This window comes from Suricata suricatta, chromosome 2 (assembly GCF_006229205.1).
Source record: "Suricata suricatta isolate VVHF042 chromosome 2, meerkat_22Aug2017_6uvM2_HiC, whole genome shotgun sequence".
In the NCBI taxonomy this organism is placed as follows: Eukaryota; Metazoa; Chordata; class Mammalia; order Carnivora; family Herpestidae; genus Suricata; species Suricata suricatta.
Window position 1 is genome coordinate 91,049,100 of NC_043701.1, and position 27,288 is coordinate 91,076,387.

General features: G+C 35.1%; 1 long non-coding RNA gene across 1 annotated transcript in view; it reads right to left on the reverse strand.

Annotated features, from left to right (window-relative positions):
* The window catches only part of LOC115306933, a 68,093-nt gene that overhangs the window by 24,704 nt on the left and 16,101 nt on the right, over positions 1-27,288 (reverse strand). The window contains exon 4 of the long non-coding RNA XR_003915498.1: positions 18,403-18,449. This is a non-coding gene — a long non-coding RNA (uncharacterized LOC115306933). The remainder of the gene's footprint in view (positions 1-18,402; positions 18,450-27,288) is intronic.

Genomic DNA, 27,288 nt, shown 5'->3' on the forward strand with positions numbered 1-27,288 from the left:
GGGAGGCACCAGTGAAAAGAAGCACCAATTTGACAATAAACTATTATTAAAAAAAAAAAAGAAAGTGTATGCATTGTCAGAACATGGATAAGGTCACATGTCACTAAGAGAACACAAATGTCAAAGAATTATTTTTGTGAAGACAGAGATTGAGACTGCCACTCACAATTAAGCCTAATAAGAGTCCTGGGAAAACTCCGCTGCCACTAGAGGCTGTATGCCATGGTTTTTGGGTATCTGAGACCGGCACTCAGCTATAAACTGGTAGGGTCCCCCAATGAGTACAACCTGAAACTGAGTCCTGAATAGACAGATACTCATGGATAGAACAAATGTTAGCATGAAGAAAGACTATTCAGATTGTCAGATGGCTACAGATATTACTGGGCCTTCCTTCAAACATACTGTTTTGTGGCCATCAGCCAGGAGTCATTTCTGCTCATAGTTGGAGGCCACTAAATAAGGGTATCAGCCACCTCTGACCCTATCTGGACTTTCCAGGCCTGAGAAAATAACTAGCTATACCTCTGCAATTCACTGCTGATGCTATATGCTGGAGAGTTCTACTTTACAAAATGGTCACCACACCAGGAAGCTACTTCACTACGTATACACCAGACTTTAGACCATATAGGCTAAGTCATACTCCATAAGAGGCATATATTGGAAGTTCTCTTTGATACACTCATCTCAATAAGCCAAAGGGAAAGGAGAGAGAAGTGGAATGAAGGACGAATAATAAGGGACTGGTTTCCATGAGGACTGTTGCATTTCCTCATTCGTATATATTTCTGGCTTACATTTACAATATTGCATGTGCTGGCATCTTTCTGAAAAAAAAAAAAAAAAAAAGCCCCAGATACTTCATTTCTTCCCTACCATTTAGAAATGGAAAAAATAAGGCAGCACAGGTCCCTTGTCTGCCTCAGGTGATAATATTAAATTTATAATAACGGAGAAACAGGTTTATTAATTGAAGTGATAAGGAAAGCAAAACTAGTACTTCTAAATATTGCCCCAAACACCTTAATATATTTCTTTGAAACATAACAGCTGGTGTTCCCCAGATAATTGACTTGCATATTTAAAAATAATATTGCATCCATTTTATCAAAGAGTAACTGATTCAATATCAAATTACAATTTGGATCCCTCTGGTCTTCAGTCCTTGCTTTGCTTGCTGTTTGTGCTCATTGTTAAGCTTCCTCCCTCATATTGATGGAAATTTATTTATTTACATGATTCCTTTCACATGACTCAAAGCACATCCAGAGGTGTCACAAAAAATAATGTATCAAACCAAAAGAGTGTGTTTTTGCATATATACACATAGCATAGTATTTTTAACCACAATCTAAATTTTTCCAGTGTTTTCCCACAACGTGTGTTTTCCTTTGAAAAAGAGAATTTGAAAAGAATGGCCAAATCTGTCTTGGAACTTCCACTTTAAATTCAAAACAGATCCCAAAATGTCTACTGGGATATATCTCTAGAATGACTAAGAATGTGCACCTGTGATTACCTAAACCAGCCAACGAATGGCACCACTGCTTCACATAAATGTAGTCACAGATATTTTTTATACGGTTATAGCATTTTGTCATAAATCCCATGGCTCAGTGTAGAATTCTATCTGTCCTACAGGTCCACTTTTTGCCTTTAGATAACATTTTACAGCAAAAGCCTGATGTATTGCTTCTGTCACCCTTTGACCACTAAAGGAACTTAGAACAGCACAATGGGTGAATAATAAGGAGTCAGAGGGAATTCTCTGCCCTTCTGGCTCAGTCCATGCATATGGTCATAATTTTCCAACTTTATGATAATAAGGGGAATGCATTTATCACCCCTCTGCTCCTTCTCAAGTTGATCCCCTATTGTTAAGTTTAGCAGTTGTCTATTGATAATATAGAATTATTAAATAATATGGAGGGTAATGAGCGAGATGGCTACTTGAGTTTCACAAGGAAATAATAAATGGTAAAGAAAGATTGCCAAGTTTGAAGGACAAGTTCAGAAAAGTATTAACTAAATCAATGGGTATCTTACAACCTCTGAGAGTTAAAATGAAAACTAAAGATAGTTTGAGAGCTCTTAGGCTAGTTTGTGCTGCCATGTTCTTCTCCAGATAAGATAAGCCCTTACCAGCACTGGGGTAACTACAATGAAAACATAAATAATTTTCTTCTTTAAAATTGGAGACTGCACCTAATAGTCCTTTACCTGATTTATCTATATTAGCTATACAATTTGGATAGTTTCACATGACTGAGTTTTAGAAAATAAGATTAAATAACACAGTGATTTCACTTGGATTCAATACTCTGTTTTCAAAATGAGGCAAGGAAAAAGAAAGACAGTCAATTTTTTTAATGGGCAAAAATAATGATCAGTTTATACAGGAAGATAATCAAATGACTGAAAAGCACATGAGAAAGTGTTAAATGTCATGAATCATCAGGAAAATGTAAATTAAAACCACAGTGAGATACCTCTAAATACTCACCAGAAAAATCTAAAATTTGAAAGACTGAAAATAGCACATGTTGACAAGCTTAAGGAGTCACCAGACTACTCATACACTGTCAATGAGAATGTAAAATGGTACAAGCACTTTGGGAAACTAATTGGCACCTCCTTTATAAAACTAAACAAATGTCTCCCCTATAATCCAGCAATGTTACTCTTAAGTATTTACCTAAGAAAAATGAAAACATGTGTACACTGAAAAGACTTGCATGAGAATATTCACAGCAGCTTTATCGCTAAAAGCTTAAAATGAAAACTAGTCCAAGTTTTCAACAAGGGAAGAATGAATAAACAAAATGTAGTATGTTCATGCACTGGGATATTATTCAGAAATAGAGAGGAACAAACCATTACAACAACATGGATAAATGTCAAAATCATTACGCTGAATAAAAGAACCATTGCACAAATGAGTAGATATTATACAATTCATTGGAATGATCATGAAGTCTAAAATGAGTAGAATTAATCTGTGCTATAAAAATTTGAACAATGACTTTCTCTCTCTCTCCCTGGGCTGAGGGCTAAAAGATGAGGATTATGTTGGATTTGACATAGTAATATTCTATACCTTTAAAGAGATTTTAGTTCCATATATGTACATACTCATTAAAATTCATGCAATGAGTGTTTGCTAGGAATATAGATGGTGGAGAAGGAAGATCCTGAGCTCACCTCTCCCCGTGGACAGAGTGAGACAACAAGTACATGTATGACAACTCTCCCTGAAAACAGTCTAAAGACTGGCAGAGCAGATCTTCCAGAGGTAGTCAGTCACAGAGAGAAGACCACTTTGGAAATAGGTGGGGTGGAGAAGTGATCAGGACCCAAACCTCCAATGTGACTAATCACAAATGGGAGGGATATTATAAGCATGGAGGTGCAAAGACATCAGCCTCCATACTAGGTACCCTTGGCCCTGGGGACTCACACTAGGAAAATGAGTCTCCATAATGTCCATCTTTGAAAATCCATGGTGTTTCACTCCAGAGTGTATAAGAACCAGTGGTCTTCAATTCAGGACAACTGAATGGCAATGGAAAACTAAGTCCCCACACTTAAAGAGCCAACATACCAAATAACTGAGCCCAAGACTCAGCACAGAAGCAGCACTGTAAAAGTCCCTGGGGCACACATATAGGAGATTTATTGACTAATTTTAAGACATATGTCAGTGGAACAGTCATCTATAAGAACTTTCTCTGAGAATAAAGGAACAGGTAACCACCATTTTTCTTGCCCTCCCCCAGCCTAACCAGCCAGACACTTGTGGGAGTCTATGATAACATTCTCCTTCTACTTGGCTAGCACTTTGTGATCCATCCTAGCATCTTCTGTAGATCTGCCCCACCTGACCTGCTCACACTGTCAGGCACCACTCCAAAGCAACTGCCACACCCTATAGCTGGCAGGCAGCCCCAGCTGGGACCCATATGCTCCAAATCAACTCCTGCCCTGAGGAGGGAGGTGTTAACTCCACACACTAGCTTGCCCACAGCTCCTGGAGTTGGGCTTCTCGGTTGGCAAAAATGGGAGCAAGTGCATGCAGCCCAGACAGAGGACACTCTTGGAATGCTTGGTCCTGGTTACCAGAGAGGATTGTGGTACAGGGCACCACAGGACCCCTTCTACATAAGGCCACCTCTTTTAAGACCAGCAGATGAAGGTGACCTATTTAATACTAAGAAACAAAAACAGGGTTAGAAAAAATGAGGAGTCAGAGGAATATGTCTCAAATGAAAAAACAATAAAAAGTCAGAGAAAAAGAGCTAAAAGAAATGAAGATAAGCAATAGGGTGGATAAAGAGTTCAAAGTAATTGTCATAAGGATACTGGACTAGATAGAAGAGTGAATGAACTCAGTGAGAATTTCAACAAAGAGAATGTTTTATAAAACAGAACTGAGGAACACAATAACTGAAATGAAAATATACACTACAGGTAATTAACAGCAGATTAGAGGACGCAGAAGAATAGATCAGCAATCTGGAAGGCAAGGGCATGGAAAGCAACCAATCTGAGCAACAACAACAACAAAGAAAGTATTAAAAAATCAAATAGGTTAAGAGACCTCTGTAACATAATCAATCATAATAACATTTATATTATAGGGATACCAGAAGCAGAGGAGAGAGACAAAGGGGCAGGAAACTTACTTGAAGAAATAATAGCTGAGAATTTCACTAATCTGGAGAAGGAAACAGACATTCAGGTACAGGAATCACAGAGAGCCCAAAACAATATGAACCCAAGGAGGTTCTCAACAAGATAATAATAACTTAAATGACAAAGATTAAACAAAGAGAACCTTAAAAGCATGAAGAGCAAATAAAGTTACATAAAAGGGAAACCTCAGAAGACTATCAATTGATTTTTCAGCAAAAACATTGCAGGCCAGAAGGAACTAACATGATATATTTGGAATACTGAAAGGAGAAAAACCTACAACCCAAACTTTTTTACCTAGCAAGGTTATCATTCAGAATTTACGGAGAAATAAATTTCTCAGACAATCAAAAGCTAAAGGAATTTATCACCAAGAATGAAGGTTTATAAGAAATGTTAAGAGGATGTCTTTAAGTAGAAAGAAAAGGCCACAAGTAGAAGAAAATTATGAAATAAAAGAATTTCATAGGAAACAGCAAACATATAGTAAAGATAATAGGTTAATCACTTATGAAGCCAGTATGACATTAAAACTCAGAAGTAGTAAAATAAAAAATACCTATAAAAATTAGTCAAGTGATATAAAAAATAAAAATATGTAAAATATGACATATACATAAAATGTGAAGAGAGGAGGGAGTAAAAATTCAATGCTTTTATAGTGTGTTTGGACTTAAGTGACTTCAACTTAGAGTGTCATATGCATATGATGTATGTGAACCCCAGAGCAACCACAAATCAAAAACCTATCACCGAAAAACAAAAAATAAAGAGAAAGAAATCCAAGCATAGCACTAAAGAAAGCCTTTTAACCACAAAGAGAGCTATGAGGAAAATAAGGAACAGGGAAGAACTATAAAAACAACCAGAAAATAGTTTTTTTAAATGGCAATAAGTACATAATTATCAGTAATTACTTTAAATGTAAAAGTACTAAATGTTCCAATCAAAAGATATAGGATGACTGAATGGATGAGAAAATAAGACATATCTCTATGCTGTCTATCAGAGACTCATTTCAAATATAAAAACACATATAGCCTAATGGGAAGGGATGGAAAAAAATACTCTATACAAATGGAAGATAAAAAAAAAGTAGGGGTAACAATACTCATATCAGACAATCTAGACTTTAAAAAAAAGACTTAAACAAAAGACAAAAATAAAGGGTCATTATATAATGATAAAGGGATCAATCAGAGCATATAGCAATTGTAAATATCTATGAACCCAATGCAAAAGCACTTAAATATATAAAGCTAATATTAACAGACATAAAAGGAGAAACTGACAGCAATACAATAAGAGTAGGAGGCTCTAACACCCCACTAACATTAATGAACAGATCATCCAGACAGAAAATCAATAGGAAACAATGGCTCTGAATGACACATGATGCTAGATAGACTTAACAGATGTATATATAACATTCCATTCTCAAACAGCAGAATACACATCTTTTTCAAGTGCACTCAAAATATTTTCCAGGATAGATCACATGATAAGACATAAAGCAAGTCTCAATAAATTTAAGAAGAATGAAATTATATTAAGCATCTTTTTCTACTACAACAGAATGAAATTAGAATTCTATTATAAGGGGTTAAAAACAGGAAAAAAAAACTAAACACAAAATATGGAAGCTAACTAATATATTATTAAACAACCCATTGGTCAACAAAGAAACCAAAGAGAAAATGAAGAAATACCTGGAGACAATTGAAAATGAAAACACAATGGTCCAAAATCTTTGGGATCCAGCAAAAGAAGTTCTAAGAGGGAACTTCATAGCAATATAGGTCTACTTTAAGAAATAAGAATAAAATCTCAAACAATTTCACCTTAAACCTAAAGACTAAAAAAAGTGGAAGAAGCAAAGCCCAAAGTCAGTAGAAGGAACAAAATCACAAATGTCAGAGTAGAATGAAATGTAAAGGAAAAACAACAGAAAACATCAATGAGACCAAGAGTTGGTTCTTTGAAAAAAATAAACAAAATTGGTAAACCTTTAGCCACTCAATCTAAAAATAAAAAAGACCCCCTTCTCACAAACAAATAAATTATAAAAAAAGAAAAAGAAATACAAAGGATTTTTTAAAAATTCATATGAAAATATATGCCAACAAATTGGACAATCTAGAAGAAATGGGTAAATTCTTAGAAACAAAATTTCTTAGACTCAGTCAGGAAGAAATAGAGAATCTGAATAGATCAATAAATAGTAACATAACTGAACTGTTTATCATAAAACCTCCAACAAACAAAAGTCCAGTATCAGATGGCTTCAAAAACAGAAGAAAGAATGCTTCTAAATATAATCTATAAGGCCAGCATTACTCTGATACCAAAACAAGACAAATACATCATAAAAATAAAACTAACTAATAAAACTAACAGACCAATATCCCTCATGAACATAGATGCAAAAATCCTCAAGAAAATATTAACAAATTGAATTTAAAAATACACTAAAATGATTGTTCACCAAAATCAAATCAGATTTATTCCAGTGATGCAAGGTTCATTCAGTATATGCAAATCAATCAATGTGATACATCACATTAACATGATAAAGGATAAAAACCATATGCCCATCTCAATAGATACAGAAAAAACATCTGACAAAATTCAACATGCATTCATGATTAGAAACTCCCAACCAAGTAGGTTTAGAGGAAACATATATCAACTTAATAAAGACAACCATACATGACAAACACACAGCTAGCATCATAATGGTGAAAAGCTTTCTTTTCCCCAACATCAGGAACAAGGCAAGGCTGTCCATTCTTACCACTTTTATTTAACATACTACTAGAAGTCTTAGCTAGCAATTACACACCAGAAAGAAACAAAAGGCATCCAAATTAGTAAGGAAGGGGTAAAACTGTCAATATTTGAAGATAACTTATACTTTATATAAAAAACCCTAAAGACCCCACAAAATAAAACCTACTATATCTAATAAATGAATTCAGTAAAGTTGGGAGACACAAAATAAATATATAGAAATTTGTTGCATTTCTATATGTTAATAATAAAATAGAAAAGAAAATAAATAATCTCACAATTGTTTGAAAGAGAATAAAGTACCTAGGAATGAATTTAACCAAGTTTTACCTCTATACTGTACTCTAAAAACACTGATGAAAAACAAAACAATAACCCAAAAAACCCAAAAAGCACAAAATACAAAACACAAAGATGATGCAAATAAAAGATATGCAATGCTCACGGGCTGAGAGAATGTTAAAATGTCCATACTCCCCAAAGCTCTCTACAGATTCAATGAACTCTCTATCAAAATACCCCAGTTTTTGAGTTGAGTTTTACAGAACTCAAGCAAAAAAATTCTAAAATTCATATCTAACCACAAAAGACCTCAAAGAGTCAAAGCAATCTTGAAAAAGAATAATAAAGCTGGAGGTATCAAAATCCCATTATAGTACTGACACAAAAATATTCTTCAATAAACAGTGCTGGAAAACATGGACAGCCACATGCAAAAGAATGAAACTGGAGCATTTTGTTATATTATATACAAAACTAAACATAAAAAGGATTAAACACCTAAATCTAAGACCTGAAACCATAAAACTAAAAGAAAATATAGGCGGTATTCACTTATACATCAACCTTAGTAATATTTTTCTTAATCTGTCTCCTCAGGTAAGAGAAACAAAAACAAAAACAAAATATTTGGGACTACAGAGTATCAATAAGAAAAATGGCAAACTAGTGAATAGGAGAAAATACTTGCAAATTATCTGATCAAGAGTTAATATCCAAAAAATATAAAGAACCCAAACAACTCAAGAGCAATACAAACAACCCCCGCTCCACACACATGCAAATTCCAATTAAAAAACGACAAGAATTCACTACAGAGAACAAACTGAGGGTTGCTGTAGGGGAAGTGGGCAGGGGATTGGGCTAAATGGGTGATGGGTATTAAGGAGGGCACTGTTGTGATAAGCACTGGATGTTGTATGTAAGTGATGAATCACTAAATCCAACCTTCAACTAATGTTACCCTATATGTTAACTAACTAGAATTTAAATAAAAACTAGAAACATAAAAGAATAAAAGATGAGAAGACCTGAACAGATATTTTTGTAAAGACATACAGATTGCCAACTGACCCATGAAAAGATGTTCTTCATCACTTACCAGCAGGGATATGCGATCAAAACACTTTACAAGAGTCAGAATGGCTGGCTACTATCAAAAAACACAAGAAATAACTTGTGTTCGTGAGGATGTGGAGAAAAGAGAACTCCTGTGCACTGTTAGTGGGAATGTAAATTAATGCAACCACTTTTGGAAACAGGATGTAAGTTCCTCAAAAAGCTAAACATAGGAGAACCACACGATAGGGGTGCATGTGCGGCTCAGTCAGTTAAACATTGACTCTTGTTTTTGGGTCAGGTCATGATCTCACGTCAGGCTCTGTGCTGGCAGCATGGAGCCTGCATGGGATCCTGTTTCCCTCTTTCTCTGACCCTGCCCTGCTCACACTGTCTCTGTCTCTCTCAAAAATAAATAAATAAACTTAAAAAAATAAGAAAAAGAAGTACCATATGATACAGTAATGCCACTTCTGCATGTTACCTGAAAAAAACCCCACTAATTCAAAAAGATACATGAGCCCCTGTATTTATTGCAGCATTATTTTTATTAACCAAGATATGGAAGTAATCTATTTGTCTTATTGATAGATGGATGGATAAAGAACATGTGCTAGATATACACAATGGAATATTACTCAGCCATGAAAAGAAAGTCTTTCAATTCAAGACAACATGGATGGACCTATAGGGTATTCTGCCAAGTAAATTAAGCCAAAGACAAATATCACATGATTTCACTTATATGTGAGATATAAAAAAATAAAACAAATGAACAAAGAAATAGCAATAGGAAAGAAACAGGCTCATAAATATAGAGAACAAACTGGTCTCCAAAGCGGACAGGAGCATAAAATGAGTGAAGGAGGTTAGGAAGTGCAAACTTCCAGTTATTAAATAAATAAGCCACAGGGATGAAATGTTCAGTATAGAGAATATAGTCAATAATATTATAATACTTTTATTATGATGAGCATTTAATAATGTATATAATTCTTATATCACTATGTTGTATACCTTTAATATTGTATGTCAACTATACTTCAGTTTTAAAAAATCATCAAATAATACCCATGATTTGTGCATTTTACCTCATTTAAAATTTACCTCATCAACATCATTAATGAATACAGAACTCTAGCTGATGAAATGCATATTAAGTGTTTTAAGGTGAAGAATACAGATTATCTTCAATTAACTTTAAAATGCATAAAGAATTATAAGAATGAATGGATAGAGATACTGATGGATAAATTGGTGAAAACTAAAGTTAGCAAAATTATAAAACATAGGGCTGATTAATGGTGTTCACCATGTAAAATTTAAGCTTTCTTTACATTTAGAAGCCATCATACTAGAAAAAAAATCAGGTAGATTATTTTTCCTTTCTTTCTTCATTTTCATTGTTCCCAAAAACAAAAAGTTAAAATGGAAAAAGAAAGCAAGATAAATACTGAAAATAGCTGTCTTAAAATAAGGCTAGCTATTTAGTTTGAACCAGCATCTCCATGATTATTTAACATGAAAGTAAATGATTTCCTTACTCAGAAGAAATCTTTTCTTACAACAAAGGCCATAGAAACCAATGAAGAATACGGTTTGGCCAGGGAATGTGTAATGAACCTGGCATTCAAGATGCCTGCTCCCACACCTACATCATGCCAATGGGCAAATGGCTGAAGTTCTATATCTAAGGGTAGGAAGACCCAGTGATAAACCATAAGGCTTTGAAGTCCAGGGCATCTAAGTTTGAATTCAGGCTCTCCTCCTATTTGCTTTGTTTCCTTGTAAACATTATTGAACTTTTCTGAGTCTTGTTTTTATCATTTACTAAATGAGAGAATTACTGGCATGTACCTTTGAGGGTCATTCTAAGGAATAATAGAGCACTATGGGGATTAACAATTATTATCACACACACGCACACACACAACATGTGGAGAAGAGAGAATGGAAAAGAAATTAACTTTGGTGGAATTTAAAAAAGTTTTTCAGCAAAGGATTTAAAGATAAATAAGCAGCTAAAAAGTACTGAACCACACAACTCCAAGTTTTTCCTTTCTTGCTTTTTTTTCACTGTGTGGGTGAGAGATTTTTGTCTCCCCCCACCCCCTTTCTGAACACTGAAGCGGTGACAGCAATGATTATTCCTAAGTACACGTTTGAATGAAAAGCCACACTGTGGAATATTTTACTTTCCTTGCAAATCTTCTCACAACTTTCTCATAAATAAATGGGGCTGGAGTCAAGGAAACTGGGCTAAATCCCTCCCTTACTGCTTGGACCATTCCCAAATCATTCATCATGGACACAGAAGGATGAGAGCTTCTCTTTGGCATATATCTTAGGGAGGTCTGGCAAGGTTAAGGGAAAGAGACAAAGGAGCCTATGCTCAAATATCCTGGGTATTTTTTTGCCAATCTACTTAAAAAAATACATGCACAGCATGCTTTTGTCAGTAAATCCTCCATGTGCTTACACTGGAGGTGCTGAAAATCACTTGGATAGTTCAAAATTGTACCTGGAGCTTTTGGCAGATCAGTGTTCTGACAAGTGAATTTGAAAATTTCTATCTCTAGATCCTATAGTCAATAACCTCTGAGAATTGCTAATGGTTTTTACTGGATTAGAATTGAGTGATTCTTCTGATTTGCGCAGTATCCATTTCAATTCTACCATTATTCCCTGGGCAAGGAGAATGATCTTGTGCAGGAGCACTGGGCCAGCTCGAGAGCAAAAATATCCGGGTCCCAGGGAAATTAGGCATGGTGTGTAACAGCCACAGAATCCATGATAGATTGCTCTGTGCAATTGCTCTCAAGTCTGCTTAGGATTCTATGTCCTATTTTAAATCTGTGAAACGAAATTTCATGCCACAGGGTTCTCAATGAGAGGAAAGATTACTGGAAAAAAATAAAGAATAAAGCCAATGCAAGACAGAACACCTTTTACGGTATGAATGGCTCTTAAAACTTTTTTATTTCACTAAAAAAAGAGTTTTGTTGTTAACTGTTTCATTTTGGGGGTATAAAATTATTTATGGGGCTCAGAGTAGAAAGCCACCATGCCTTATCTTTTCCTGGCTCCTGTTCTTGAAAAGAAAAAAAAAACTGTCTAATAGTAGTGTGGCAAGACTTTAAGTAAAAAAGTGCATTTGGTAATTTCTTTAATTAAACATGATCAAAGGTGCCCTTAAAACATTTGAACGAGTGCTTTCCTAGTTATGTGGCACTGTCTCTAGTCTTTAAACATGGCCATTGGCTCAATGTCCCTGTTGTTGGTTCAATAGTTTCTTTTGCTATGGACGACCAAAATTTTCCATTCTTTGAAACCTAGTGTTTTACTATACACAGATGAAACACACCTGTTTCTGATATATAACCACTTTCAATTCTTGTTAGCTGTGAAAAATTCATGAAATGGAAAAAATCTGTGTTCTCCATGCTGGTGTAAAATATAATTTGGAGCTTCACATTGTTGGTTAAAAGAAAAAAAAAATAGCAAGCACCTACTATGTACAAGGAAGCTGTCATAGTATTCAACAAATCTAAAAATGTTTATTGGGCACCCACTCTGGGTCAGGCTTTCTTGTACAGTCTAGAAGGTGGGCTATGAAAACAAACAAAAACAATAATAAGCAGGAAGAAAGGGAGTAGAGAGTTCTGGGGATCAGATGACTTTTAAATAGGAAGATCAGGGTCCTCTCTATTGAGGAAAATAATATTATAATGGGGAAATTTTAAGAAAGATTGAAGGAAGTGAGGGTGTAAGCAATGTAGGTTTTGAGGGGAAGACCCTTCCCAACAGAGGGAGCAACAAGGGCCTCCAGGGAGAAGAATACTGAACACTCTTTAAAAAAAGAAAGGAGGCCAATGATGCCACAAGTAAACACCTGCACTGGGAAGCAGTAAGAGATGAGCATATGGAAGGACAGGGCACCAAATTATTCAGGGTCTTTTAAGCCACTATAAAGACTTGGGGTTTTACCATGAGTGAGGTGGGATCTTTTAGAAGAATTGAGTGAAGGGAGACAGTATCTGGTTTTATATAATACCTCAGTCAGTATGGCTGTTCTATTCACTATGTATACACTACAGGATGCAAGTGCAGAAGAGAAGCCAGTTAGCAAGCCATTGAGTACCTCAGATGAGAGATGATTATGGCTTTGATCAAGGTCATAGATACAGAATGGTGAAAAGTGGTCCGATTCTGGATATATTTTGCAGATGAAATTTGGAGAATTCATTGAAAGGTTGCATGAATGAATAGAGAAGGAGATGAATCAATGATGATTCTAAGATATTAGCTGCTATTTGCTAAGACAAGAGGTAAAGCAGATTTGCGGGGGGGAGTGCAGCAAATGGGGATTTCAGTCTTGGACACATTACATTTGAGATGCCAAGTAAAGATACAAGTGAAGATGATTCTACATGAAGGTGGAGATAACCAGCTAGAATTGAAGGTAGAGGAATAGGCTGGATATAGATATTTGTGGGTCATCAGATAATCACAGATATATATGGGGCCATTGGCAACTAAGGGCTGAAATGACAATAAAGTGAGCAGAGGCATGCAGCTGTGAATCAAATGTAGGATGATAACTAGGAGTTAGCAATTACAAGGCTAACTGCTTGTGTTCTGTTAAGAGTCCAGACCAATAAGCCAAAACAAAACAAAACAAAAGACTAAAAACAAATGACCATTGAAGGAGGGAGAAAATTGAGAAAGCACGATGTCCTGGAAACCAACTGAAAAAAATTAAATAAATAAAATGAGGGTTATACCTTGTGATGTATACAAACAAATCTTTAGTTTATAAAGAAAATAAGAGGATATAAAAATATTCCAAATTTAGCATAGTAAATGGTAAACGCTGCAAAAGATTTTAAACCCAATGATGAGAAATGGGTATAAATCTGATTGGCAGAAAGAGAAAGAGAAGACAGTTCTATTAGAGGGAAACTCTTAAAAAGGAGTCCCGAGAAGGGAGAGCACAATGTATATTTGAAGAATAGTGAATAGTTTAAGGTAGCCTGGGAATACATGATGTAGAGTCCATTTTTGGCATACATCTGAGGTAGGTTTCCTGGGGCCAAAAGATATTCAGATTTTGCTGTGTGTGCATGTGTGCATGCGTGCGTGCATGTGTGTGTGTGCGCATGTACCAAATATCCAGAGACAATGAGTATAAGAACATATTAATGAAACTTACTTTATTTGCCATCCCATTCCCCTTCAATCTAACTCTCAGCTATATTTTCATTTGTAAATACACAATAGCTAAGTAAAACATGTATCTCTATCCATTTAACATCTATGGAGTCCTTGTTCTATGTAAACTCTGGTGGGGAAAAAAAGGACTAATATAAACATGCAAAAAATATGCATTGCAATGCAAGTCTCTAATATAGGTCAATTGTAAAACCAGGAAGGGGGAAAGGTGAGAATTATGAATAAGATAAGTCTCATTCTCTGAACAGCTGCATAATTTTATTAGGATAGTCTGCCTTAATAGTTGGAAAATAGAAAATCCATGCTAGAGATTTGGAGTTTGGCCCAGGATAATCTGACCTATGCTCCAGTTTTGTGGAGACAGAGAAAGCTATCTTGCCTATAATCACATACAAAATTCTTTAAGGATAATAGTCATCACTTCTGGGGTGAGAACAACTCATGACATTGAATAAAGGAAAATAGAATCACAAGGAATCACACAAGACTTTATTTTTAGTAACAGAAAAACTTACTATATTCCATTCCTCAAAGACAAAATGGGAAGTTTTCTTAAAGATTTGTTAATGTGAGTTTTCATTTTAGGGCCAATTTTGCAGGTGTTTTCCCACCTTTGTCTTCTCAATGACATGGAGGGATGAACTGAGTTAGAGGATCTATTTCCCAGTCTAAACTGAGACACCAGTTCATACCCTTACTGTCTTTACACCTCATGTGTTTCATCTGCAAAATTAAGAGAGAGGACAGTAGTGGAAAGTGGGAAAGAACACTTTGGAGTCATACAGACTTCATAGCTATATGATATTAGGCAAGCAACTGAATGTCTGAATTACAGTTATTAAAGAGAAACTTGGAAAAACAGGTCTCACACAGTGTTGCTGCAAGGACAAAAAGAAGTCACATACAGAAAATTTCTTGCACATAGTAGACAATCAATAAATGTTCATTTCCTTCCTACTTTTAACGAACATTTCCGTTTCAATATAATGTTAAGACTTAATTCTAGAAAAAAAAAGTTTAGGAAAGAAATTCTAGAGTTTTACCATGACTGGCCATTTTGAAACATTTTTTTTAAATTGGCATCCAGTATATTTCAGAGTTAAAAGACAGTTGCTATCTTTAGGGTAAAAATAAAGAACTTACAGAAAACATGTACCACACAAACCATGAAGAAGAAAAAAAAACACCCATGTTTCCCTTGAAAGAAGTTTTAAGATAACTGAGGGGAAAAATAGAAGGGAAGAAGGGAGGAAGGAATTTAGTTGATACACAGCTTTAGAGTCTATATATTAAAAATAAACCAAGTAGGAAAACAGTAATTTCTGTGTAGTCTTGCCCATTAAGATGGGTTAGGGACTACGGCTGGCCTGACACAGTCATCTTCCTTTCTCTCAAAATGGAAATTATTTTTCATGAAAGTGAGAATTCATTGCAGGAAGGTCAGCTCAGTGAAAGAGTCTATGCTCTATGTAAAAGGAAATGTATACTTTACTACTTTGACCTTTCTATATTTTTCATATTTTGTCTGGCTACATATTGCAACCATTCCTTTCAGTTAGCAATTAAAGTCAAATTTGCAGCTGCTTTTACAAAACCAAAGCTTCCCCCCTACAAATAAAAATTTTAAAGTCCTCTTGTTTGATCTCTAATATCATACAATGTGATACTGAGTCATATAAAATACTTCGAGTATGAAGAAACACAATAGTCACTGTCCCTTAGCACTATCCATCAGTCTATGCTTTAGTTTGTCATACGGTATAAAAAATAAGTGAAAAAAAGGAAGGGAGAGGTAGCAATAATTTACACATGTCTAGGAAGTTTGGCACTGTAGCTTCAAGTATAGGGAGCCCTTTTACAGGAGAAAAAATGTAACCAGAGACTATGTGAGTATGGAAGATGAGATCATCTACCAACAGAAACCTTTCAAATTCATAGACACTTCTGGATTCATAAGGTAAGAATGAGCAGTGCAGAGTGCTGTAAAATTACTGTGTAATGTTTGAATTTGTTAACACACATTCTCAAGCTGTCTTTGTTAGGAGATAATGTTTATATTGCAAGTAAAAAAAAATCAGTATGGACAATACCACTATCAATTGAAATCAGGATAGTTTTAAAGTATGAAAAAAAGGACAATATGCAACTCTAAACTGTATTTAAGAGAGAAAAATGCAAATTTAAGAGAAACTTGCCATCATTCTTTTTGCAAATATTTTTCTAACTAATCTATCAAATTATTAATTTTTATTAATTAATTCCAACTTATTTTAATGCATTTGTCTCCTACTGAGCATGGCCAAAATTTGTCAAGTTTTTTTTTAACTAAGCATTCTCTCCAAGGTAAAATTAAATTTATTAATGATTTAAAAACGACAAAAGAAAAATAATTTATAATAACTTGCTGTGATCCATACCTCTCTTCTCTTACATTTCTCTAATAAAAACCAACATTGGTATGATTTCAAACTCAAAATCAGAACAGGGAGATGAGAAACCTATCTTAGTAGCTTCTCTAGAAACATGAAAATCAAAATCTAGGAATCAGATTGTAAGAATAATAATGTGTTTCACGGTAAGAGAAGGAGGCAGCAGCATTAATATCGGCTACTTGGGTCCTAGTGTATATTTATAAATATTAAGATAATGTGCATCAGTAAAGTGTCACTTATTGTGTACAACTTATGTAGTGATCCAGGATTTCACTTTGGAATAACAAAAATACACAAATATAATGATAGACATTATTAAACTAGTGGTATATGAAAGTATATGTAAGGAAATTCAATGTATAGGCCAAGGTTCTTCAAATTATAAAGGACACATAATACCTAGTGTCTCATTAAAATTCATATTTGTGAGTCAGTAGATCTGAGATGGGACCCAACATCCTGCATGTCTACAAGCCCCCAGGCCATGCTGAGGCTACTACTCTGAGGATCACACTTTGAGTAGCAAAGGCCTGGTCATTACAAAGGACCTTTAGGGCTTCTCTTAGAAATTGCACCTAGAGAAGTCTGCATATCAAATCATCTGTCTCACCAACTATTGCCACCACTCTTATTTTCAATAGAATCCATTCTAGAAAATAGAAATAAAAGTGGCTAACATTTTACATAAACACCATGTGACATTTTATTAAGATAAATAAATAAATTATTTAATTTAACCCTCAAAAGAGCCTATGCGGCAAATATTTTTGTGATCTTCATTTTACAGTAAAAAGAAGCAGGCTTGGGGAATTTAATTAATCAAGTCAAACCCACACATGCAGGATTTAGAAATGGAATTCTGACTATGGCAGGTCTGACTCCAGAGCCTACGTATTTTCATCAATGTTACCTCAATGATCAAGACTGTTCTACTGTATTCTTAGTCATGTTACAAAGAACTAAACACAAAAGATATGGTAGGGATGCAATTTTGTATAAACTTTGGGGTGTATCATTATCATTAGCTTCTAGAATGGGATCTATTCAAGAATAACTGCTCCAGATATTAGATATCTTAAATGAATAGTGACTAGCAGTTTCGATACACCAAATGTCATCCCTTTCAAGAGTCAGAATAAATAAAAGATGAGACTAAAATTCTTACTAGTTTGAGTTCTTTAGATTAAAAAGAAACAACAGATTCTAGATAGAGACTGGAGGTTCTACAATCCTGAACATATGGGATAACCCTTAAAGCTCCATGTCTGAAAAAATAGCCCTTAAACTTTAGAATCCCTAAAGGATTTTTACTACTGAAGGGTACACTATTAAATATTTTATGTATTCTGTTATTTTTAAAGGGTGTAATCCCTCCTAAGGTGTGTTGGCCCTGGGGTCTTTGAATCCTAGTCTAGACCAGAATTAACTAGGAGCCATCATTTTCATTATAGGTATGTTATAATTATGTTTGCTTATTTCACACTGTTTAATATACTCCGTCTTGTTAAACTGCATCACAGGGTCTTCAGCACCTGTTGCTTATATCTGCCAGATTGAAAGTGTTCCTTTCTCCTTATTATTTGTGGGCAAGGATAAGATGAACTTGCCAAGGGTTGTCATTCTTGCACACACCTGCCAAGAGGCAAATACTTTAATAGTAGAAATGCTAACAGCATATGCTGCAGTTGCTGCAGCTACCAACTTCCAATGCCCAGTATTTCACAAGACATTGAATAAAGTCAGGATGACAGATTTATCTCTTGATGTATGCATATGTGACCATATGCCCCTTGGTATATGCCATGTTTATATAACATATCCCCAGGTTAGTGTTGGCTGAGAATATATCTTCCAGTAATTTACTACCTTATATCTTCAACTTTTAAAAGTCAATAATAAATCTCTTGACACTTACTTGATTTTTTGGCCATTGCTTACATGAAAGATGGCATCTGGCTGTGCCTAAAAAACAAAAACAAAATTGGGTTTATCACTGCAAGATAGCCTCCTTCTTGCTTTGTTAAGTTCTTTACTTTCCCTTTCTAAGGACTCCTGATACATTTCCCAGTCTTCTGTTACCTCTTCAGTTGAGGTAAAAGTAAGTATTGGTAACCCACAGTATTCAGAGTTGAGCTAAGCTTAGAAAACAAGGGTGAAACTACCCAGCTTTGGCCACTTGACTCTAAGACTCAGGGGATACTAGCCAGTTTCCATGTAAGGCACAACAATCAGCATCTTAAAGCCAGGCTTTCCCTTGGATGTAATCAAGAAATGGGGCCTGGCATAAGGGTGTCTCTCCTTGAATCCTACTGAGGTAACCAAAGGGTAAAGCTAAAAAACAATATGTCCCTTTTCAATAATTTTTTCAACTCTATCCTACCAATATTATCAGATTTCATCAGAGGTGTGGTATGGAGGGTAAGAAGTATAGAGGTTTTCTAGAAAACTGACATGTGACTAAAGCAAAGAAAGAGCAATGGAGATACGATTCTGCATTCATTGTTTTACTACATTCCCAAGGACATGTGAAGCCTTCCTGGTTTTGGTGAATTCCTGGGAAGCCCATGTGCTTCTCAGTACGTTTGTCTTTCCTGTCCATGAGTAGATCTAGGTGGCATAATTTTAACCCCCCTTCCTTGACAAACAGCAACATTCCATCCAAACTCTCCTGCAATCCACAGTGACCTCTACAGCACTTTTGTGAGCACCCTGCTTCAGGCAACCTCAGGAGATTGGACAGTTATTTTTCCTTTTGAACAAGGCAACACATTCCTAGATATCTCTTTCCCTCTTGCCCTCTCCTTTCTTCTCCCTCTCATGTGTGCAAACACCACTCAGAACCCAAGCTACTGGATAATTAAAGAATGAATTATATATCTTAAGACCTTTACAATTAGAAGATGGACGGGTTTAATTCATTCACTGCAAGCTTTCATGAGCCAAGTGGTCAAGAGCTTTCTTAGGGTAGTATTAAAATGGAACCATGGGATTTTTCTCAAAGGGAGAGCTTCTAATGACATTATTTTTAATAAGTAATCTACTAACTTACTTACTATGAATTGCCTCTACACTGGCAATTCATTATGCCTTCTGGAATGAGAGGTCTTGCTGTAGGATTATAGCTAACTGGCTTTTCCTTGTCCTGAGCTACCTACTGTGCCTCAGTAACTAAACCTCCTTGGATGTGATTCAGTCACAGATAGGATCTTCTCAGAGGTTCTTGGCACATCTAATTTTAACTTTTTTAATATGTTTATTTATTTTTGAGAGAGAGAGAGTGCAAGTGGGAAAGGGCAGAGATGGGGGACGGAGGATGTGAGGCAGGCTCTGCACTAACAGCAGTGAGCCCGATGTGGGGCTTGAACTCCCGAACTGAAAGATCATGACCTGAGTGGAAGTCAGAGGCTTAAGCAACAGAGACATCCAGGTGCCCCTAATTTTAACGTTTTAACTGATGCCTCTGACGACATAATCGCAGGATTGGGATATAGTTGAATCAGATACAAAGCATCTTAAGGTAATGCTCAGGTACACTTTTATGCAGGGAAGAAACAGGTAAGTTCCAATGGACTATACCTGTATTACCTAGCCGGTAGTGTTCCTGAATCATCACGTGGGAAAATATATTAGAAAAAGGGCAGAGTTGGTGGCTTTCATCAGACTCAGAAAAATACATAGGAGACAGAGGTAGGAACTCCTTCTAGAGCCTATGTCACTAATCAAAGAATTCCAAAGAGAATTCTATGCACAGTCGCTGTTAAAATTTTAAAGGAGATTAGAGACCCATTTCCAGCCAGAATAATTTGGAAGCTCTGACATGTACCATTATATTGTTTGATGAGCATTTCCAGAAGAATGAAATGTCTGTTTTGGCCTTTGCAGTGTGAGTAACATATGTCAAAAAGAAGGACAGAGGCTTATTTTTATACAGATAACAGAAAGCTGCTCTCCTTGTTAGGAAAGTATGGCAGGCTGATTCTGTCTTTCTTTTTCCTTTGTAATTTCAAAGTCCACCCAGATAAACCTTTGCGATATACAACTTGGTTTTGACGTCCTGGCTTTATGCCTTTCACTGTTTATAAGTCGTGTGAGGAAGTCATCTATCTTGACCAATATGGCTCAGACATATTTTCCATGTTAATTACACATGTTTGGACTGACACTGCAGTGATACAATTTAATTTGTTTAAAACAACAGAATGGATGGCTCTTTAACTCAACAAATGTAGGTAAAAATTCTTCCCAGAGTAAATTGAACAAGTCTGGAAATTATAAAGTCACAGGCACTAGTGGCTGAAGCCCTAGAGACGAAGAAGCTGATATTCTGCAAGGATCCTTATTTAGATTAAAAGCATATTGGAAAAGTACAACATAATTATCAAAAAATATATAACTATAATAACATATATGTTAGACACTCCAACAAGATTGGTGTCCTAAAAATAATCACCAGTTTAAAAGGAAGCAGAGGCATTTTTTACTTTGACCCAATGGAAATGTTCAGATTTGGGCTGTGTTTTTAAGCAGGACATCAACCTTTTTTTTACACTTAACAGAACACCAGCAGTTAACCCCGTAATGGCCAAGTGCTAGTTATTATCCTACATTTGGTCCGCAGCTGCATGGTTCTGCTCATTTTATTGTCGTTTCAGCCCTCAATCCATTAGCTGCCTGGTGACCGCTTGCATGCAGAGGAGCCTTTGGTTAACTAAATCCCCATCAGGATCACAGCTGTTGTAAAATACGTGGTGACAAAAATATCCATGTGCAATGCATTGTAGATAAATCTGTAAGCCAATTTAAGCAAAACTTGAAAAACAAATGAGGGGCCTCGCTGAATTCTCTGGCTTCTGAACATTATGAACTACATTTCCTTTATTTTAGGGAATATCCTTTGTAAGATGCCAGCATTCTGCTCCTCCTGCATGGGATGCATGGGGCTACATTTCAAAATAATAGGCCCAGCTCAGGAAAGTTCTTCACAACTTCTTCCACTCAACAGTAAGAGAATGAGAGTCATGTTCAATAATTCAAACAAATTCCTGATTTGGGCACAATATTAATGTCAGCATTGGGTATTTATTCAAAATGTGCCTTGACTTAAACACCGTACCATTGTCTGAATTTCTTCCAGCCAAGAGGCTTAACTCCATGGTCATGTATGTGCAAATATATCACACCACAACTGTGCAACAGCCAGAGCTGTTAGGTCGGGCATCTCACGGAATGCTTTGAAAATGCCCTATAAGTAATTTTGGCTGGTATTATAATCGTCAACCCTGTGTCCAGTGATGAAACTGAGACATCATGCTGATTATGCGCCTTTGCGCTACCTGGAAATATTTATAAACAGGAAGAAGATGAGGAAATAAATAACTATACTAAAAATAAATAGTGAAGAAATCCTTTTCTGTATTGTATCATTGAATGCCACTTACTTGTCACTTTGTCAAAATCCAAAATCAAGAGGCAGATGTGATCTGAAACTTCCTTAGATCTAACCAAACGTGACCCCACACATGGGGAATTGTTTCTGTTTCTAACTAATCTAAAATCTGGTTTGTCCCTGCCTGTGTTGACTGATTTGAATTCCTACCCCAGATTATGCTTGTTTTGTTAAACTGTTCAGATGTTCCTTAACAGTCAGTGACCTAGATTTTTCTACTTCATTAACTCGTACAAATATATCTTAAGCACCTACTATGTGCAAAGCACAAGGGATAAAATATTAATGAGATACAATCCCGGCATGCAAGAAAGTTAAGGTTCAGAGGTGTATAATCTCCCAAATATAAGAGGAAGCATGTTTTTTTTCTTCTTTTCTTCCATTCATCCCCCAGTCCTATGGTGCCATGAATCAAAGAAGTGAGAGAAAAAGTGTCATTAGCTGTTTTTTGGCTGTTTACCAACTTGATGAGATAAGAGAGAAGTCCTGATATATGTATTTTACCAGTATGCTGATGACTTATTAACCTCTTCCTAATTTTCACTGAGAAAAAATTAATTAAAAATTATCAGGTAGACATCTAGAGGATTACCAATGTACTACATGCATGAAATTAAAAGATTACGCATATTGTGTTCCAGAAATCTACAGCTATGTCAGGGAAACAATATTGTGACAGTTAAAGAAAACCAGAATGCAGTGAATCACAGTATATATGTGTACATACATTTATACATTGATGTAAAAATAAGAATTATGAATTTTAGCTATAAGAGAGCTCTGAGTTTAGAACTGTCAAGGAAGGCTTAATTAGTTTAGAGCCTCATCACCTCACATGATGTGGCTCTACTTTATGTTTTTTTCAGAAGGGTTCCCCTCCATGCACAGGAAAAAACATTAAAAGGGCTGTGTGGAATCCAGACGTGGAGGGCAAATTCACTCTGCTACATGAAGCCAGTAAACTTGTTGCACATTTGGTCAAGAACAGTGAGTTCCAAAGACTCTTGTCCATTGGGGTCCTAACTATTGGGCTAAGTCCTAGGACTACTGGACTCCTAAGTTTTCTTCCTATTATTTTAGCTCTTTCTTCTTTTTTTCCTTTCTTCTGGCTAATTCAGTGCTACTATTTGAAGGCAGGAAGTGGTCTATAAAATTTTTTTAATAAAGTTAAGAAAGATTCAAATAAAAAATATTTATTTAAACCTGGATTTAAATGTGAACTTCTATCTGACCAAAGGGATCTACAAGATAGATCCCTTTTTGCTGCATATATATACCTGGAGCTAAGTATTAAAGATTTCCTGTTCTTTATTGTAATTGAAAAAAGAGAGTAGTAAAAATTTCTTGAAATTGTAATTTAAAGTGTTTTTGTTTTTTAATTAGAGAAGCCCAGATCTTAGGTATCTTATAACAGATGAGAAACAAAGACGTTGACATTCAATTCAGTTCAAAAATCAGCAGAGGTATCTATCATTTATCTATCTATCTATCTATCTATCTATCTATCTATCTATCTATCTACCCATCCATCCATCTTCTATCATTTATGTATCTGTATCCTTTTAGATGAGATATTATGAAAATAAAATAAGACAGTCTTATATATCCAGTTACCTCTAATCACTGGAAAAGTATAAAATGAGACAAGAGCTTAATCATAATATAGCTAAATTGTAAGAAGGGAAAACATCATAAAATATATATAGGTGGAGTACCTGACACATACCAGGTAAGATCTCTTACTAATTCTTAAAAGAAAACCAAAGTTAAGAAAATCGAAGAAACAGGAACAAAACAGACTTTACTTTCAAGGACATACCTTCTAAAAGGAACAGAGATGTAAAGTATGTTTTAGGGAACAAATAATACAAAATTCAAGCGATAGGGGCACCTGAATGGCTCAGTTGGTTGAGTGTTGGACCTCTGCTCATGGTCTTATAGTTTATGGTCCAAGCCCTGCATCAGGCTCTGTGCTACCAGCTCAGAACCTGGAGCCTGCTTTTCATTCTGTGTCTCCCTCTCTCTCAGCCCCTCCTCCACTCATGCTCTCCCTCTTCCTCACTGTCTTCCTCTCTCAAAAATAAATATTTAAAAAATTAAAACAAAAACAAAATTCAAGGGATAGAGAGATGAAAGATAAAAGTGGAAGAGTAGACTGGGAAGGAGGGCTTTATATGCCAGATTATAGAGTTGGAAGTTATGAGATAATAAAGATACATTTAAAAATTTTATGAAAAACAATCTCACCATGAGATCATCAGGACCTATAAAAAGTACTATTTGTCAGGAAGAGGAAAAATAAATATACTGAAAATATTTAAAAATAAAGTCAATAGAACTTCATGTGGGAAAGACACAGAAAAAGCTAGTGTCAAGTATGATTCCAAAGTTCTTATCTTGAGTGATCTTTTGGTTGATATATTTTATTACTTGAAATAAGAACACAGAAAAGTAATTAGATCAAGGCTTAAATTGAGGTAGGAAATTTTATACTCTGAAATTACAGAGAAGATAAGAAAAAGTAAAATATAAATGAGTTTGTATTCATCAATTTCCTCTTAAACTAGATAAAAGTTTTAGGGCCTGGCAGGCAAAATCTATCTAAAAAAATACTTTTTTACAAAGATTGCACCTAATAAGAATGAATCTGGAAGTCAGCCCTCCTGAGAGGAATATCCATATTTACAGAAAAACTATAAGAAGAAAAATATTTCATGGGAGTTCTAACTGTAAATTTTTGTAGTTTTAGAAAGTGTTAGATCTGCACCATTACCTGAAATACATTTTATATTTAACATATAAACTTTGTATTTAACTTAAAAATGAAAATACTGTTCTATAAATCTTATAAAGTAAATCTTGGAAAATATACACTTTATAAGACGTTATTCAATCTTTAATAAAAAAAATTATAGGCCTACCATTCACAATCCTGTGAGAGATAATATAAGAAAATATTCAAATATGGTTAATAAAAAATAAAACTTAAAATAATAATTTGTTATCACTATTTATCAGATTGACAAAGTTTAAGAAATATTTTATTTTATTTTATTAATTTTTTAAATGTTTATTTATTATTGAGACGGAGAGAAACAGAGCATGAGTAGGGGAGGGGCAGACAGAGAGGGAGACAAAGAATCCGAAGCGAGCTCCAGTCTCTGAGCTGCCAGCACAGAGTCTGACGTGAGGCTTGAACCCACGAACTGTGAGATCATGACTTAGGCCAAAGTTGGATGCTAAGCCACCCAGCCACCCCAAGAAGTATCTTAAATAGTGCTGGTAGAGATAAAATGATAATTTCTTAGTTGGAATTTGAAAATATTTAATTCTTAATATCTTTAAATAAATAAATCTTTAAAATTTTCCCATTCTTCTTACTAAGCATATTAGTAATAACTTATAATGTTCAACAATTGAGCTGCAAATATATGCATCTCTATTATCTATGTATTGTAAATGACGTAGTAATTTTTAGCATTTTGCATTTTTTAATTTTAAAGAAAATATCATATTCAAAATACACAAGTATTCAAAAACTACTTAAATTTTTTAAATTAAGTTTTTAATATTTCTCAAAAGGACTTTTAAAAATATTTATTATTGAAGTATTGACATACAAGTTATATAAGTTTCAGGTGTACAATGTAGTACATAGTAAATCTTCACTATTTCTCAAAAGGACTTGTGACTCAGTTATTCTAGTTATACCACATTGCAGAAGTTCCAAAAATCCTCTTCTCCCATTTATCTTTCCTAAAATCATACTCATCACAACTCGGCAGCTGGTCCCAATATCTCAGCTTCTATATTAAAACTCTCCAAAACTTTCTTCTGCAATTGAGTGTTGGCCATTTCTTCTCTGTAATCTCTTTTCTCCATCTTTTCAGTTCAATCTTTTTCCTTCCCTTAAATGTCTTCACATGAGTTAATATAGCCTCTAAGACATACACGGTGCTCTAATACAGCAAAAACCAATGCCTTGAACCGCCTAAAAAATAAAGTATTCTTCTTTAAAAGGTAGGAGAGAGTCTTTAGAAGGAGACAGCTGAAAATATATGTTACTTTTAAAAAATATCTGTCATAGTTTATCATACTTGTTATAATTATCATAAATATTGGAAATCTCATTATCCAAAAACAATAGATTGTCATTCGTGCAATGAAATTTGATGCCATGGTTTTAAAAAAGTGAGTGTGTGAACATATGAAGTATATTTAATGACAAAGAAATATAGATATATTACACAAAGATGTATTAAATTTTAAATTCAGAATCAAATTAGAGTGTATCAAATCCCTACACATTTTAAAATGGATATATTTATATACTTATATCAGAATGTTTTTAGTAATTATCCTTACATAGTAAAATGAAAATTATGTTTTACTTTTTTTCTTATCTTTCTATATTTTCTAAATATTGTGTAATAAACATTTGTGATAAGAATAAAATTAAATTATTTAAAGGTGAAGACCTTTACTGCTTTCATGTAAAGTAGTATGTTAAGTTCAGAGTCAGGAAATCACATCTAATTTCACCCCAAGAGAATTTTTTTTTAAGTCTCCAGTTGACGTTTTTGCAAAATCATGCATGTCAGTCCTGAAAAAAGATGGATGTGGATTATTTTTTACATTGAATTCTCAAAGATAAAACCATTTCCAACTCTATTAGTTTGTTAGGGTTGCCATACTGGGAGACAAAACACAAGTTAATTTTCTCACAGTTCTGAAGACTCGAGGTTCATGATCAAGGTGCTGGCCGAGCTGGCCTCTGCAGAGGCCTCTGCTTGGCTTTCTCACTGTGTTCTCCCAAGGCACAGACACCCTGATGTCCCTTCCTTTTCTCGGAGCACACCAGTCCTACGGTATTAGGGCCTCATGCTTGTGACCTCTTAACCTTAATTACCTCTTTAAAAGCCCTATTACTGGAGTGCCTGGGTGGCTTAGTTGGTTGAGCATCTGGCTTCAGCTCAGGTCATCATCTCAGTCTCTGGGTTCGAGCCCCGCGTCAGGCTCTGTGCTGATGGCTAGCTCAGAGCCTGGAGTCTGTCTTCAGATTCTGTGTCTCCCTCTCTCTCTGACCCTCCCCTGCTCACACACACTCTTTCTCTCAAAAATAAATAAATAATTTAAAAAATTAAAAAAAATAAAAGCCCTATTACAAATATGGTCACACTGAGGTTAGGGCTTCAACATACGACTTTTTAAGGGACACAAATGAGTCCATAACAACAACTAAAATGTTCTTTATAAGTAAAAATAGAATTAAACTTAAGTTTCCAAAGGTAGATATCAAAAGTGATAGGAACAGTTCACAGAGTAGCACTAGTATATATTTGGCTATATTATAAT